The 16,161-nt window shown below is 40.4% G+C and overlaps 1 long non-coding RNA gene across 1 annotated transcript in view; it reads right to left on the reverse strand.

Annotated features, from left to right (window-relative positions):
- Positions 1 to 1,373: 1,373 nt before the first annotated feature.
- The window catches only part of LOC138373591 (uncharacterized), a 31,335-nt gene continuing 16,547 nt past the window's right edge, over positions 1,374 to 16,161 (reverse strand). Inside the window, exon 2 of the long non-coding RNA XR_011231228.1 lies at positions 1,374 to 3,845. This is a non-coding gene — a long non-coding RNA (uncharacterized lncRNA). The remainder of the gene's footprint in view (positions 3,846 to 16,161) is intronic.

Below are 16,161 nucleotides of genomic sequence, written 5' to 3' on the forward strand. Positions count from 1 at the left end.
CTTTAAATGTTCAAAATGCAAAAAATCACCACAAAAGCGAAATTTCTTATAGGCGTGATCGTCACTAAGCGGGCAGCTGTAGTAAACTGAGGCAGGTTGGCCCGTGACTGGGAACCACGCACTCGGTTGACCCGAACGTGTACCAACGGAAGTCGAATATCGGAAGTTAACGATACCATCGGATGTCGAGTCGCATTTTTCGATGAAATTTACATCGTAACTCGAAATTATCTTACGTAGGGGCAGTCGTATGTCGAGGTGCCACTGTATATATATACATACACAGTGGCACCTCGACATACGATTACCCCTACTTACGATAATTTCGAGTTACGATGTAAATTTCATCGAAAAATGTGACTCGACATCCGATGGTGTCGTCGACTTCCGATATTTGTTGGTACACGTTCGGGTCAACCGAGTGTGTGGTTCCCGGTCACGCGGCCGACCTGCCTCAGTTTACTGCAGCTGCCCGCTTAGGCAGCTGCCTTTGTGGTGATTTTTTGCATTTTGAACATTAAAGTAATTATTATATAACACACCAGGAGTCCCAGGAAAGTCAGTGGTAAGGCTCAACATATGAAAACCCATGTAAGGATGGCCATAGAGCAGAAACAAGAGTACAGAATGTCTCATCCTCAACAATTAAGAAAATGTGTGCAGCATGGGAAGAATTGCAAACCTTTGCTGAAACGATTCACCCAAATCAAGCTGCAGTAGGTCGTTGCCTTAACGTATTCAATGACACTGTGATGCATCATTACAGACAAATGTTAAAACGAAGGGAAAAACAAATGTCTCTTGACAAATTTGTAGAGACAAACAAGCACTGAACCACAACCAGGTCCTAGTGGTATTCAGGCAAAATGTAGGAGAGAGAGTACCCCAGAGAAAACATCACTGCCTGATGTGATAATGGAAGGGGACTCCCCTTCCAAACAGTAACAACTCTCCTCCTCCCCCCCTCATCACCATCTTCCATATGCCATCAGGAGCCCTCCATAAAGGTAAGAGAAACTTTGGTACTGTATTGCAGTTAGAAGAAAACATTGTATTCAGTATAAAATGTATTTGTATGTTAATATTTTGGAGGGTGGGGAACGGATTAATTCAATTCCCTTTATTTCTTATGGGAAAAATAGCTTCGACTTACGATATTTCGACTTACAATCCGTCTCTGGGAACGGATTAGCATTGTAAGCCGAGGCCTCATTGTATATATGTGTATGTATATGTATGTATGTATATATGTGTGTATGTATGTATGTGTGTGTGTGTGTGTTGTTAAATATGTCTGAGAAGGTAAGATTCATAATTTTAACACAAATCTTCTCCATATTTCTTTTCACTGCCGATGGTAATTGAAAAATCAGTTCTCCAAAATTCATTTTTATTTCTAGTCTGACGCGACGCTTGAACGCGTTTCATAATAACTTATTACATTTTCAAAGACTTTAGTTTACACACACAACTGTAACCTGTAAACACATCCATACTTATACTCGCATTTGGGTGAGGTGATATAAAAGTTTTGGGTGAGGCGATTGACATTTACACAAGACAGAACTCGAACCAATGGGTATAAAAACATATGAATGAAAGTAACTGCAGAAGGCCTCTTGGCCCATAGCATCACCACTTCCTCCTGATGCTTCTATATTGGTTCGGAGTCTTGAAGTGGGTAGAATATAGTTTGCATTAATTGACTGTTGATTGCTGGTGTTGACTTTTTGATGTGTAGTGCCTCGCGGATGTCGAGCCGCCTGCTATTGCTGTATCTATTGATGATTTCTGTGTTTGTTAAGATTTCTCTGGTGATGGTCTGGTTGTGAGGTGAGATTATATGTTTCTTGATGAAGCGCTGTTGTTTATGCATTGTTAATCGCCTGTAAAGAGACATTGTTGTCTTGCTATATACTGAGTTCTTTGGGGCTTACAGTCCCCAAGTAGGCATTTTAAGGCATTGACGATGTTGGTTTCCTTTAAGGCGTTATGCTTGGTGTCTGGAGAGTTCTTTATGAGTAGGTAGGCCGCTTTCTTGGTTTTATTGTAAATCATCAATTGTATTTTCTGATTTTTGTCTGTAGGGATGACGTTCTTATTAATATCTTTCAGGACCCTTTCCTTTGTTTTATGAGCCGTCAAAAAGAAGTTCCTGTAAAATAGTCTAATAGGGGGTACATGTGTTGTGTTAGTTGACCCTTCAGAGGTTGCATGGCATTTTACCTTTCTTTTTATGATGTCTTCAACAAAACTATCAGAAGCCATTGTTGACTAGGACCTGTCTTACCCTACAGAGTTCTTCATCGACTTGCTTCCATCCTAAGTTGTGGCCGAGAGCATGATCGACATAAGCGTTGACAACACTCCTCTTGTAACTGTCTGGGCAGTCACTATTGGCATTGAGGCACATTCCTATGTTCGTTTCCTTAGTGCAAACTGCAGTGTGGACGCCTCCGCTCCTTTCCGTGACTATTACGTCTATAAAGGGCAGCTTCCCATCCCTCTCCATCTTGTAAGTGAAACTCAACACAGAATTCCGTTCAAATGCCTCCTTCAGCTCCTGCAGATGTCTGGCATCAGGTACCTACATAAAAATGTTGTCAACATACCTACAGTATATGGCGGGTTTCAAGTCCATGTCAACTAAGACCTTCTACTCGATGGTACCCATGTAGAAGTTCGCAAACGGGACACCTAGGGGAGAACCCATAGCGACCCCATCTACTTGCTTATACATATGTCCATCTGGGCTCAAGAAGGGTGCCTCTTTAGTGCAAGCTTGAAATAGTTTCTTAAGTATGATTTCTGGTATGTCAAGAGAGTACAAGCCGGATCACAATACAATCTGTCTACTATTATCCCTGATTGTTTCATCCACAGGTACGCTGGTAAACAGTGATTTTACATCCGAGGCTCTAATCCCTGTGGCCCGTGTTCCTCGCAGTAAGTCAACAAATTCCTTTGGAGACTTCAGGCTGAAAGCACAGGGTACATAAGGAGTCAGCAAGCCATTGAGTCACTTAGCCAGTCTGTATGTGGGTGTGGGTATCTGGCTGATGATTGGCCGAAGTGGGTTTCCAGGCTTGTGGGTCTTGACATTTCCATATGCATACCCAGGTTTGTATTCCCCAATAACCTTTGACAGGTGGAGTCCAGATTTCTTGGCATTCACAGTTTCGATCACTGTTTACCTTTGTTTTCAATTCGGCTGTAGTGTCCTTTGTTACCCTTTGGAATTTAGTTTGGTCAGAGAGTATGAGGTTCATTACTAGAAAGTATGAATCTCATACTCTCTGAACAAACCAAATTCCAAAGGATAACGAAGGACACTACAGCCAAATTGAAACGAAGGCAAACATATTGATCGAAACTGAATGTAGGGTGTCATTGACCCTCAAATGGCTGTCAAAGAAAGCCACTTCCCAAAGTGGGGATACCCTAAATGAGCTTGTGGAGGCCCTCGGACCCTCCCCAGCATATAGGCTCACTGGGTAGCTTGTTTTCCAGGTAAAATCAGAATCTGTCGGGGCTCCCATGTCCATGATCTTCGCGATCACTGGTGCTACCTCCCCTGGAGGTCCCATTAGACTTAATTTGAACTTATTATCCAAAAACTCGAATCTCAAATGAAATGGCCATCCCTCGGGCCTCTGACGGAACTTCTGGCTCCCTCGGCTGGCGTTTAGACCCATAATATGAAAAGTCTGAGGAAGAGGAAGTCATCCCTGCGGTTGCTAAATGAACTTCAGGCTCCGTCTGCTCATACTCAGACCATTAATATGAAAAGTCTGAGGAGGATTTCTTGGTGGTCATCGTGGTCATCGTGCTGCCGGCGTTGGGGTCTGTAAAGGACAGTGCCATTACAGTAAGGAGGACATGCATTTAACTATTCCCGGCTTGGGTCTCTACACTGTGGACATACATAATCTGGCCTAGAACATACATTTGCAATGGTTGCTCCCACACAGTCTCCATGAAACCACTCTGCACACCTATCACACTGTCAACCCGTTCTCACACAAGACAGCACATATATGACTTAATGCTTAAAGTCAATATGTTGAATATGAATTAGTAAATATGTGATATATTCCCAGTTACTTTTTTTACCAAGGCCCAAACTCTTCCTCACGTACCAATTTACGTGTCACAGTACCCGTCCGTCAACATAGATAGCAGAATATTCGTGATTGGTTCAATTATAAGGAAAATTGTAGTTTTCAGGTCCCACATGGGTTGTGAAATTTACCTACTGTTGTCCATGCTCTTATAATATTACAGATCAGCTATATCCTATTGAAGGCTCGTAGTTTTGTTTTGAGAAATATTAGTTGTTCTTAGTAAATTATAATAAGCACTATAAATTATTACATAGAATAACAGTGCTTCACCAATCAATATTATATACCATAGTTTGGCTTTAAAAATCTTTAAAGAATGTTTTGTAGGAACGCTAACAGAAAACGATGTTACATTTGAATGTCTATGGGGTAAACTACTGCAAACAGGACGGAATTGTGTCTACTATACCAACTATAGCTAGGATGGGTATATTGTCACCTACCGCCTGTTAGGTGGGAAAGGGGTCCAATACCACCCACAGGATGGGTATGAGGGTCACATCCACCCACAGGATGAGTATGGGGATCACATCCACCCACAGGAAGGGTATGGGGTCCAATACCACCCACAGGATGAGTATGGCGTCCACTACAACCCACAGGATGGGTATGGGGCTCCAACCACCCATAGAATGGGTATGGGGCTCCAACCACAAATAAAATGGGTATAGGGTCCAATAATACCCACTGGATGTTTAAGGCGTCCATTGCCGCGCGTCGAGCTCGAAAACCGCAGCATTCATCTCAGAACCATGCCTATTTCACACAGATTCCTTAATAAACGTAAGAGTTTTATATGTCACAAGAAAGATAGAAATATAAGCTTCATTCTAAATACCTTACCATGGGCATATTTAAATTTAAAGCGAAGATACGTGTACTTTTATAATAGCCGAGCTTTAACCCCGGACAGATTGATCGACCGAGCAACTCTCTCTCAGAACAATGTTTATTTCACGTGAATTCGTTAATAAACATATATGTTTTATATGTCTCAAGAAAGGCAGACATATAAGCTTCACTTTAAACACTTTACCATAGACATATTTAAAGTTCTAATGAAGATACATGTATTTTAAAAATTACGGAGCTCCCACCCCATACAGACTGAACGACAGAGCAACTCTCTCTCAGATCAATGTTTATTTCACGTAAATTCGTTAATAAACACAAATGTTTTATATGTCTTAAGCAAGATAGAAATAAGAGCTTCATTTTCAATACATTACAATAGACATATTTATAGCTCAAGTGAAGATACATATGTTTTTATAGTAGCGCTCAGTAGCTTGTCGGGCATGGAGTGCAGACGCCTACGCACTTGCCGATATATTGTATAATTAACAAAGATACGCTAATAAAGCCTAAAATCTTATATGCCTCCAGAAAGACCGAGATATGAACATTATTATGATTTCACCAAATGAAATATATCATGTTCGAGAACAAAGATATATCAATTTTAAATTAAGTTTCGACTCTTGCTCGGGCGAGAGAGAGGGAGCGACTCTCGCCCCATCTATTGGAGATTCTGTCCACTAAAGACCCAAAGCTACTAAAACCCTCCTAGCATTATTTAAGTAATGAAGTAATATGGTATATTTACTATAATGTGGGTGCTGAATGCAGAACATGAGAAAACATATATTTACTCCAAACTAATATAATTTCATTATGAAATAAGTAAATAAGTAGCATCAAAGGAAGTCGACGGTCCAAGCGTCAATGTTGTGGAACGACTTATCCAAGATATATCGTTGTTTGGAAAGTGTTTGTTGGCATATCCAGTTGTCGCACTTCTCTGTACAAATTATCACAAATTTAAATTATAATGTTAACAAGTAGAATACGTATTTTTAATAAAATCTAACATAGCTAGCCAGAAAACATTTAACATTTATTAAAAAAATATATGTTTGGAAGTTAAATCGACTTCATAGGACAATAGTGTTGTTATATATACTCGTTATTCGTTGACATGCGTTCGCTACTTAAACTACCATGTACTGTACTTATGTGAAATCTCCCATGTCTCTTCGCTCATCTCACCGAACCCTACAGGCTCTGTGATATATTGCTTAATTAATTGAGATTCACAAATAAAGCTTATAATTGTATATGTTATCAAAAAGGCAGAGCTTATTTTAGTTCATTTATTATGCACCCCATACCCATCCTATGGGCGATAGTGGAGTGTTACAGAGGCGCATAATGGGCTCAGGGACTGAGCCCCACAATTCATATAGCCAAGGAAGTTATAATCTTGATAAGCTAGTTACAAAAGTCAATGCACATTGTCACATCAACAATGGGCTCGAGACCGACCACAAGTACAGTTTATAATTTAAGCAACTGACATATATGGAGGGCTAGTGTCACAATTGATTTGTTTATCCTACACATAACCCCCTCTCCCCCATCCAATGGGCAGCGGTGGATAGGTTACAATCAAGTCGTTTTTTGCGTTTTATTCAGAGATTAGATCTTATTGGGTGAGGAAAGATATTCATATTTTAAAGAAGGCTTCTTGGCTGATGCTCTCCATTGATGGAAAATATACAACCTTTTGAAAATCAATGTTAGTTTGATCTAATATTGTAATTAACGCAGTTACCTGATGTTATTCTTCACCTATATCTTTTTCTGGTTAATCCCTATTTGCATTATGCAGTTCAGGCTTCGTCGCCAGACTATAGTTTTTAGTTTAGTTAATTTATCACATAATGGGTTCAGGGACTGAACACACAATTTATTTATCTAAGCAAGTTACAATCTTGAGGAGCTAGCCACAAAATTCATAACACATCGTCACATCAACAACATGGGTTCGAGATCGACCACAAGTACAGTTTCTAAATTAAGCAAATGCCATAAGTGGAGAGCTAGTGTCACAATTGATATGTTTGTCCTGCACATTTCCACAGTGGCTTGCTTGGGTTCTTTTAATTATCTTAGATATCATTGAAGAGAACCTCCTAGGTACTATACTGTATATATGCTGGTAAGAAGTATAATTATCCTGAGAAATCGTGTAAATTATGTTGTACGAGTGCTTCCAGTTAAGTAACATAGTTCATTTGTGTGCGCGTGCTTGAAGAGGAAATGTTATCCCCCCCCCCACCCCCCATTGTAAATATTTGTGGGTTTCAGACCATACGGCCACGGCTTACCCTCGCCGCGGTCGAGGGTAAGAACACCGGATGTATACCCAGTATTACAAGTAAACATTAGCAATAACAATTATGGAAAGTTCCTTCACCTATATATAGACAAGAGACTGAACTTCAGCACCCACATACAACACATAAGGGGATGCTCTGAGAGAGAGAGAGAGAGAGAGAGAGAGAGAGAGAGAGAGAGGGAGAGAGGGAGAGAGGGAGAGGGAGAGAGGGAGAGAGAGAGAGGGAGAGAGGGAGAGGGAGAGAGGGAGAGAGAGAGAGGGAGAGAGAGAGAGAGAGAGAGAGAGAGAGAGAGAGAGAGAGAGAGAGAGAGAGAGAGAGAGAGAGAGAGAGAGAGAGAGAGAGAGAGAGAGAGAGGGAGAGAGAGAGAGAGAGAGAGAGAGAGAGAGAGAGAGAGAGAGAGAGAGAGAGAGAGAGAGAGAGAGAGAGAGAGAGAGAGAGAGAGAGAGAGGGAGAGTAAAATTATCCACTGAGGTCTGATTAAGTCCTTTTGGGGACCTTAATCATTAGGACGTCCAATGATTAACGCAAAGTGAAGCGTATTCAGATGGTATATTGACAACATTCAGCATATCTCATAATGACCTAGTAGTACTTGGTGCACAAATACCTTTTCCAAAGGAATCGCAAAACATAAACACAACTGTACCGTACAGTGTTATATATTTATTTCAGTTTGAACAATTTTTAACATTAACATTCCAATATTCATTTTAGCAAGTTCTCTCATAATGACGTGTGGGTTAGCAATGTCAAAGGCTGACTTAAGATCTAGGAAAGTGGTATATGACCTATCAGTATGCAGGGTGAGGAATGTGGTAATACAGTGATGTACACTCTTTCCATGCATAAAGCAATATATCTGGGGAGACAACATATTATTAATTTTGTAAAGGAGACGGTTGAGAACCATCTTCTCAAGACACTTATAGAGACAACTAGTGAGGGAGACTGGGCATAAAGCACTCGGCTGGTGAGGTTTAGGAATGGGAATAATAACACTGTTGGTCCATGACTTAGGAAGCTCCCCAGTAACATAGCTCATATTATACAATTGAAGAAAGGTATTCCTTGGAACTAGCAGAAGCATAAGCAGTATGCCGTAAGTAACTCCATCCTCCCCGGGTGATGTAGCTTTGCCTTTATGTAGAGCAGAATCTAGTTTGTATTCAGTAAAAAGCATGTCACAGTCATCCTCTTGATGAAGCATGAAGTCAAGGAACCTTGCCCTATCAGTATATCTATTATTTAATTCATTCTGTGAGGGTAGAGGAAGACTGTCAAAGCTGGAAGTCGTGGCCCAAGCATCAACAAGATCATTTGCTCTGTGCAGAGGATTAGGGTACGAGATCTCTGCAGCATTTTTCCCTTTGATCTTGTTGATATCCTTCCATGCCCGACTTAGTGGCGTGTGAGAATTGAGACCACGGACAAAAGTTTCCCAGTCTGTCTGCCTCAGCTCCACCATACGTTCCCTGGCCTTAGCCAGAGCCGCTTGAAAGAGCCGAAGCATTTCAGCAGTGCGGGTCCTTCTACAAGCTAGTCCAATTATTCTGGCAGTGCGTTTTAGTGCATGCAATTTAGAATCATTATAATAAGCATAAGTGCTATGACCAGTGTAATTTGGGTTACGTGGCCTGGACGATGAATCAAGTGATTCTATAAACTGCTCGATAGTACCTGTGAGCTCATTGTTAAAATCTTCAACTGATGAAGGCTCAGATGAACTGCACCAATCTGACACACATGAGCAACAAGATTGTCTCGTTGATCGATGGGCACAGCCAGCCTCTTCCGCTTGAACACTCCACCAGGGAGGATAGAGCTTCCAATGCTTACAGTGGCTAATATGGCCAGATGATCAGACGCCATAACTGGCACTATTGACGAGGCGCACACGGTGTGGGAGACGTTGACACCGAGACATAGATCAAGAATACCTCCGTAGATATGCGTTGGTTCAAGGTCACCCACAATCTGTGCATCATCGTGGCTACCTAATAGTGACACCAGTTGGTTGCCGTTACGATTACTGAACTGCGAATTACCAATATTCCTATGGCTAGCGTTATAATCACCTCTAATGATGGTAGGCTCAGTCTGAATACAGATAGGAAGGTCAGCATAATTAAAGTTACAAGGAGTCGATTATTTAGTACATAGTTGTTTTTCTCTTAAACTGGATGATAGAGGGGGAGTCTTTAACGTGATTGGGAATACATACATACATACATACACACATGCATACATACATACATACATACATACATACATACATACATACATACATACACACATGCATACATACATACATAATTACATACATACATGCATACATACATACATACATACATACATACATACATACATACATACATACATACATACATACATGCATACATACATACATACATACATACATACATACATACATACACGTCCAGTCAGCATATAGCTATTTCGGGACAAAATCCAATACAGTTTATATTGGTGAGACGCCACTGTGATGAGGAGTTTAAATATCACAGGAACTGTAGGTTAATGTGTGACATAAGTGAGGTTAGATGAGGCATCTACAAGCATCAGCTGGAGGCTGATGGAGTGTTGTGGAGGCTGGTGGTACTATGTCCAGATGTTGGAGGGTGGATTTGACTCTCCCACCCTCCCTCCCCCTCCCCCCCACATTGACCGCAGTACGTCTAAGGTTACTTTTCACTCTCGCTTACCAAGGGTATAACCCCCGCCCCCCCCCCCAACACACACACATGCATCAGATTCTTAACTTACAATATTTATTATTTACCAATTTATGTTACTACACTGACTCTCAATTTCACAATATTGTATAAACTTTGATGAATCGCTCGTCTATGGGTCATCCAATAATGTTAGCAGACTTCTAGATGTTACCACTGCTAGGTTTAGGCTCAGCTACAAGTACCTCTGGAAGTTTGTAACATCTGATGATGTAGATTTGACTAAATGTAAACTCTGTCAGCAGAACTATTCGCATACTTTGAGTCATTATATAATGGAATGTGAAAAATAGCGGAATTTAAAGATAACATCAATAGTGTCCATGAAATGTGTAAGTACTTCATTCATAATGATGTGCTGCCAGAAATCTTAGCGAAGTATCCAAAATTTGCTTACGTAAGATAATGCATGCACATGACTGTAAAGCTGCCGCCCAGTTGGGTGGGTGTGGAGCACATGACTGTAAAGCTGCCGCCCAGTTGGGTGGGTGTGGAGCACATGACTGTAAAGCTGCCGCCCAGTTGGGTGGGTGTCGAGCACATGACTGTAAAGCTGCCGCCCAGTTGGGTGGGTGTGGAGCACATGACTGTAAAGCAGCCGCCCAGTTGGGTGGGTGTGGAGCACATGACTGTAAAGCTGCCGCCCAGTTGGGTGGGTGTGGAGCACATGACTGTAAAGCTGCCGCCCAGTTGGGTGGGTGTGGAGCACATGACTGTAAAGCTGCCGCCCAGTTGGGTGGGTGTGGAGCACATGACTGTAAAGCAGCCGCCCAGTTGGGTGGGTGTGGAGCACATGACTGTAAAGCTGCCGCCCAGTTGGCTGGGTGTGGAGCACATGACTGTAAAGCTGCCGCCCAGTTGGGTGGGTGTGGAGCACATGACTGTAAAGCTGCCGCCCAGTTGGGTGGGTGTGGAGTACATGACTGTAAAGCTGCCGCCCAGTTGGGTGGGTGTGGAGCACATGACTGTAAAGCTGCCGCCCAGTTGGGTGGGTGTGGAGCACATGACTGTAAAGCTGCCGCCCAGTTGGGTGGGTGTGCAGCAAGACTAGTAACTGTGCGACTCCTCATAAATGTAAAGTGCCTTGTATAGTGACTGTTGTGAGCCTCTTGTTGAATCACTTGTGACACAAAAGATTACTGATGTGTGTATTTGTGGTGGTGATTAAATATGTATGTGTATGTATATATGTATACGTGTGAATATGTACATGTATGCATAAGTATGTGTACATTAATAATTTTGTAACTAGCGTCAAACATTATTTGCTTAGCTAAACGAACTAGAGGGTTCAGTTCCTGAACCGATTATGTGCCTCTGTAATCCTTTACACCACCGCCCACGGGATGTGTATTATGGGGTGCATAATAAAGAAAGAAAATGAATGGACCGAACCCCACAAATCATTTAGCTAAGCAAGTTACAATCTTGATGAGCTAGTTACAAAATTCACTATAAGTCGTCACATCATAAATGGGTTCGAGATGGAGCACAAGTAGTGCATTACATAATTTATCAGTATTGTGCAGCCTGTGATCCCCGCCTGGCTGGATACTGATACCTAGGTAATTTTTATGTGTCCGGACACCGGCGATAAGGTGATATTATTTATTTAACTTAAGATATATATATTTTTAAATGTTGTCACATTAACGGCTACATCTTCCTTTCTTCTGACATATAGATTTTTAAGATTAATTAAAATATATGGAAACTAATTATACAATTTATTGGCTGGTGTGCAGGGCTTCACACTCTCAGAGCTAGCCATCAAGTAACTATCAAAACGCATATATCTTCGTTTTCACTTCAGTTATATTTATGACAAAGGATTTTAGATGTAGCCTATATTTCTACCTTTCAGATGACATAAATACTTTCGTTAATTACAATATCTAGATCAAACTAACATTGATTTTCAAAAGGTTGTATATTTTCCATCAATGGAGAGCATCAGCCAAGAAGCCTTCTTTAAAATATGAATATCTTTCCTCACCCAATAAGATCTAATCTCTGAATAAAACGCAAAAAACGACTTGATTGTAACCTATCCACCGCTGCCCATTGGATGGGGGAGAGGGGGTTATGTGTAGGATAAACAAATCAATTGTGACACTAGCCCTCCATATATGTCAGTTGCTTAAATTATAAACTGTACTTGTGGTCGGTCTCGAGCCCATTGTTGATGTGACAATGTGCATTGACTTTTGTAACTAGCTTATCAAGATTATAACTTCCTTGGCTATATGAATTGTGGGGCTCAGTCCCTGAGCCCATTATGCGCCTCTGTAACACTCCACTATCGCCCATAGGATGGGTATGGGGTGCATAATAAATGAACTAAAATAAGCTCTGCCTTTTTGATAACATATACAATTATAAGCTTTATTTGTGAATCTCAATTAATTAAGCAATATATCACAGAGCCTGTAGGGTTCGGTGAGATGAGCGAAGAGACATGGGAGATTTCACATAAGTACAGTACATGGTAGTTTAAGTAGCGAACGCATGTCAACGAATAACGAGTATATATAACAACACTATTGTCCTATGAAGTCGATTTAACTTCCAAACATATATTTTTTTAATAAATGTTAAATGTTTTCTGGCTAGCTATGTTAGATTTTATTAAAAATACGTATTCTACTTGTTAACATTATAATTTTAATTTGTGCAGAGAAGTGCGACAACTGGATATGCCAACAAACACTTTCCAAACAACGATATATCTTGGATAAGTCGTTCCACAACATTGACGCTTGGACCGTCGACTTCCTTTGATGCTACTTATTTACTTATTTCATAATGAAATTATATTAGTTTGGAGTAAATATATGTTTTCTCATGTTCTGCATTCAGCACCCACATTATAGTAAATATATCATATTACTTCATTACTTAAATAATGCTAGGAGGGCTTGAGTAGCTTTGGGTCTTTAGTGGACAGAATCTCCAATAGATGGGGCGAGAGTCGCTCCCTCTCTCTCGCCCGAGCAAGAGTCGAAACTTAATTTAAAATTGATATATCTTTGTTCTCGAACATGATATATTTCATTTGGTGAAATCATAATAATGTTCATATCTCGGTCTTTCTGGAGGCATATAAGATTTTAGGCTTTATTAGCGTATCTTTGTTAATTATACAATATATCGGCAAGTGCGTAGGCGTCTGCACTCCATGCCCGACAAGCTACTGAGCGCTACTATAAAAACATATGTATCTTCACTTGAGCTATAAATATGTCTATTGTAATGTATTGAAAATGAAGCTCTTATTTCTATCTTGCTTAAGACATATAAAACATTTGTGTTTATTAACGAATTTACGTGAAATAAACATTGATCTGAGAGAGAGTTGCTCTGTCGTTCAGTCTGTATGGGGTGGGAGCTCCGTAATTTTTAAAATACATGTATCTTCATTAGAACTTTAAATATGTCTATGGTAAAGTGTTTAAAGTGAAGCTTATATGTCTGCCTTTCTTGAGACATATAAAACATATATGTTTATTAACGAATTCACGTGAAATAAACATTGTTCTGAGAGAGAGTTGCTCGGTCGATCAATCTGTCCGGGGTTAAAGCTCGGCTATTATAAAAGTACACGTATCTTCGCTTTAAATTTAAATATGCCCATGGTAAGGTATTTAGAATGAAGCTTATATTTCTATCTTTCTTGTGACATATAAAACTCTTACGTTTATTAAGGAATCTGTGTGAAATAGGCATGGTTCTGAGATGAATGCTGCGGTTTTCGAGCTCGACGCGCGGCAATGGACGCCTTAAACATCCAGTGGGTATTATTGGACCCTATACCCATTTTATTTGTGGTTGGAGCCCCATACCCATTCTATGGGTGGTTGGAGCCCCATACCCATCCTGTGGGTTGTAGTGGACGCCATACTCATCCTGTGGGTGGTATTGGACCCCATACCCTTCCTGTGGGTGGATGTGATCCCCATACTCATCCTGTGGGTGGATGTGACCCTCATACCCATCCTGTGGGTGGTATTGGACCCCTTTCCCACCTAACAGGCGGTAGGTGACAATATACCCATCCTAGCTATAGTTGGTATAGTAGACACAATTCCGTCCTGTTTGCAGTAGTTTACCCCATAGACATTCAAATGTAACATCGTTTTCTGTTAGCGTTCCTACAAAACATTCTTTAAAGATTTTTAAAGCCAAACTATGGTATATAATATTGATTGGTGAAGCACTGTTATTCTATGTAATAATTTATAGTGCTTATTATAATTTACTAAGAACAACTAATATTTCTCAAAACAAAACTACGAGCCTTCAATAGGATATAGCTGATCTGTAATATTATAAGAGCATGGACAACAGTAGGTAAATTTCACAACCCATGTGGGACCTGAAAACTACAATTTTCCTTATAATTGAACCAATCACGAATATTCTGCTATCTATGTTGACGGACGGGTACTGTGACACGTAAATTGGTACGTGAGGAAGAGTTTGGGCCTTGGTAAAAAAAGTAACTGGGAATATATCACATATTTACTAATTCATATTCAACATATTGACTTTAAGCATTAAGTCATATATGTGCTGTCTTGTGTGAGAACGGGTTGCACACTGTACCATAAATTTCCCATCATATGGCCGCCTACATACACAATAGAGGTCTTCATAAGGTAATGCTGATATTTCCTGAACCTGCGCTGCTTAAATCTAACAACCAAGTCTGGACATAAACGGTCCTTGCATTTCTTCAATCTGTCATGAGATCACGCTGGAGTTTAACCCTGAACAATTAAGATGAAAATTTATGAATTATGACCTGTAGCTGTGCTCGCAGGTCATAATCTCTCTTACACACAGAGATCACACTAATGTGATGCATCAAATGAACAAATCCACAAGGGCTGTGACGAGGATTCAAACCTGCGTCCGGGAGCATCCCAGACACTGCCTTAATCGACTGAGCTACGACAGGGTTAAAAAGAGTTGAAACTAAAGTTCTACTGAACTTACTGGATCCCGTAGCCTCTCCGAGGCACAAACCAGGATTTTACACAACTCCCCCCTGCTATTTAACAGACAAATTGGCAACCGCAAAAGTGGACCACGAAAACTTAAGATAGACAACATACCAATAGACTATGTCTCTTCTTTCAAATACCTTGGTGTGTCTGTCCCTTGTACCTCAACTGCAGTCAATAAGTTACATCAACAATGTAGAGACAGACTCAAGTCTCTCAGAACTGTAGTGGGGTACAGCCTGAAATATGGTGTTAATATTAGAATAGCAAGAATGATGTATTTAGTGTATATAAGGTCTCTGATAGACTATCATGCACCAGCTTTGGTCCTGCAAAATGGCAAAAGTATTGATAGACTGGAAAAAATGCAAAATGAAGCACTCAGAATTATACTTGGCTGTCCTATAACTACCAAAGTTCTCAACATGCGAAAAGAATTAAATATACTTAGCATTAGATAGAATATTTGAAATTAATCTTATGGTGGGATAACAAAAATGGGATGATGGGATATCAGCTGCTGCATGATAACAAAAACAACATTGTGTCAATTGCACTGTTGCACAGACCATATACACTGACGGATCACTCAATACAGCTACAGGGAAGGTAGGAAGTGCTGTTATTGCTCATCAGCCTGATGGCAGCACAATTCAAAGAAATATCCGAATTAGTAACTGGGCGACCATAATGCAAGCCGAGTTGGTAGCGATACTGGTAGCACTCGAAATTATTGACAACACTGAAGTAGACAGCTTAATTATTTCTGATTCCCTTTCCTCACTATGAGCAATAAACAGTTTGCAATCAAGTAATAACGTGCTTGTCTTGGAAGCTAGACGTAGATATATAAGCATACCTAGCAAGAGGGTAAATATAAAAATGTTGTGGATTCCTTCTCACATTGGCATGCAGGAACATGACAAAGTTGACGCCTTTGCTAAGGCTGCAGTAAATAAAGACGGTATTGAACGGAATCTTGAGTTATCAAATAGGTCCCTTAAAAGTGTCATTAGACGAGAACTCCTGGATGGATTTGAAGAAAGTAGAACAGTGCAAACTGGAACTAGCAGCTCCATTGTTCATCACAATGAAA

The sequence above is a fragment of the Procambarus clarkii genome, chromosome 5 (assembly GCF_040958095.1).
Source record: "Procambarus clarkii isolate CNS0578487 chromosome 5, FALCON_Pclarkii_2.0, whole genome shotgun sequence".
Lineage (NCBI taxonomy): Eukaryota > Metazoa > Arthropoda > Malacostraca > Decapoda > Cambaridae > Procambarus > Procambarus clarkii.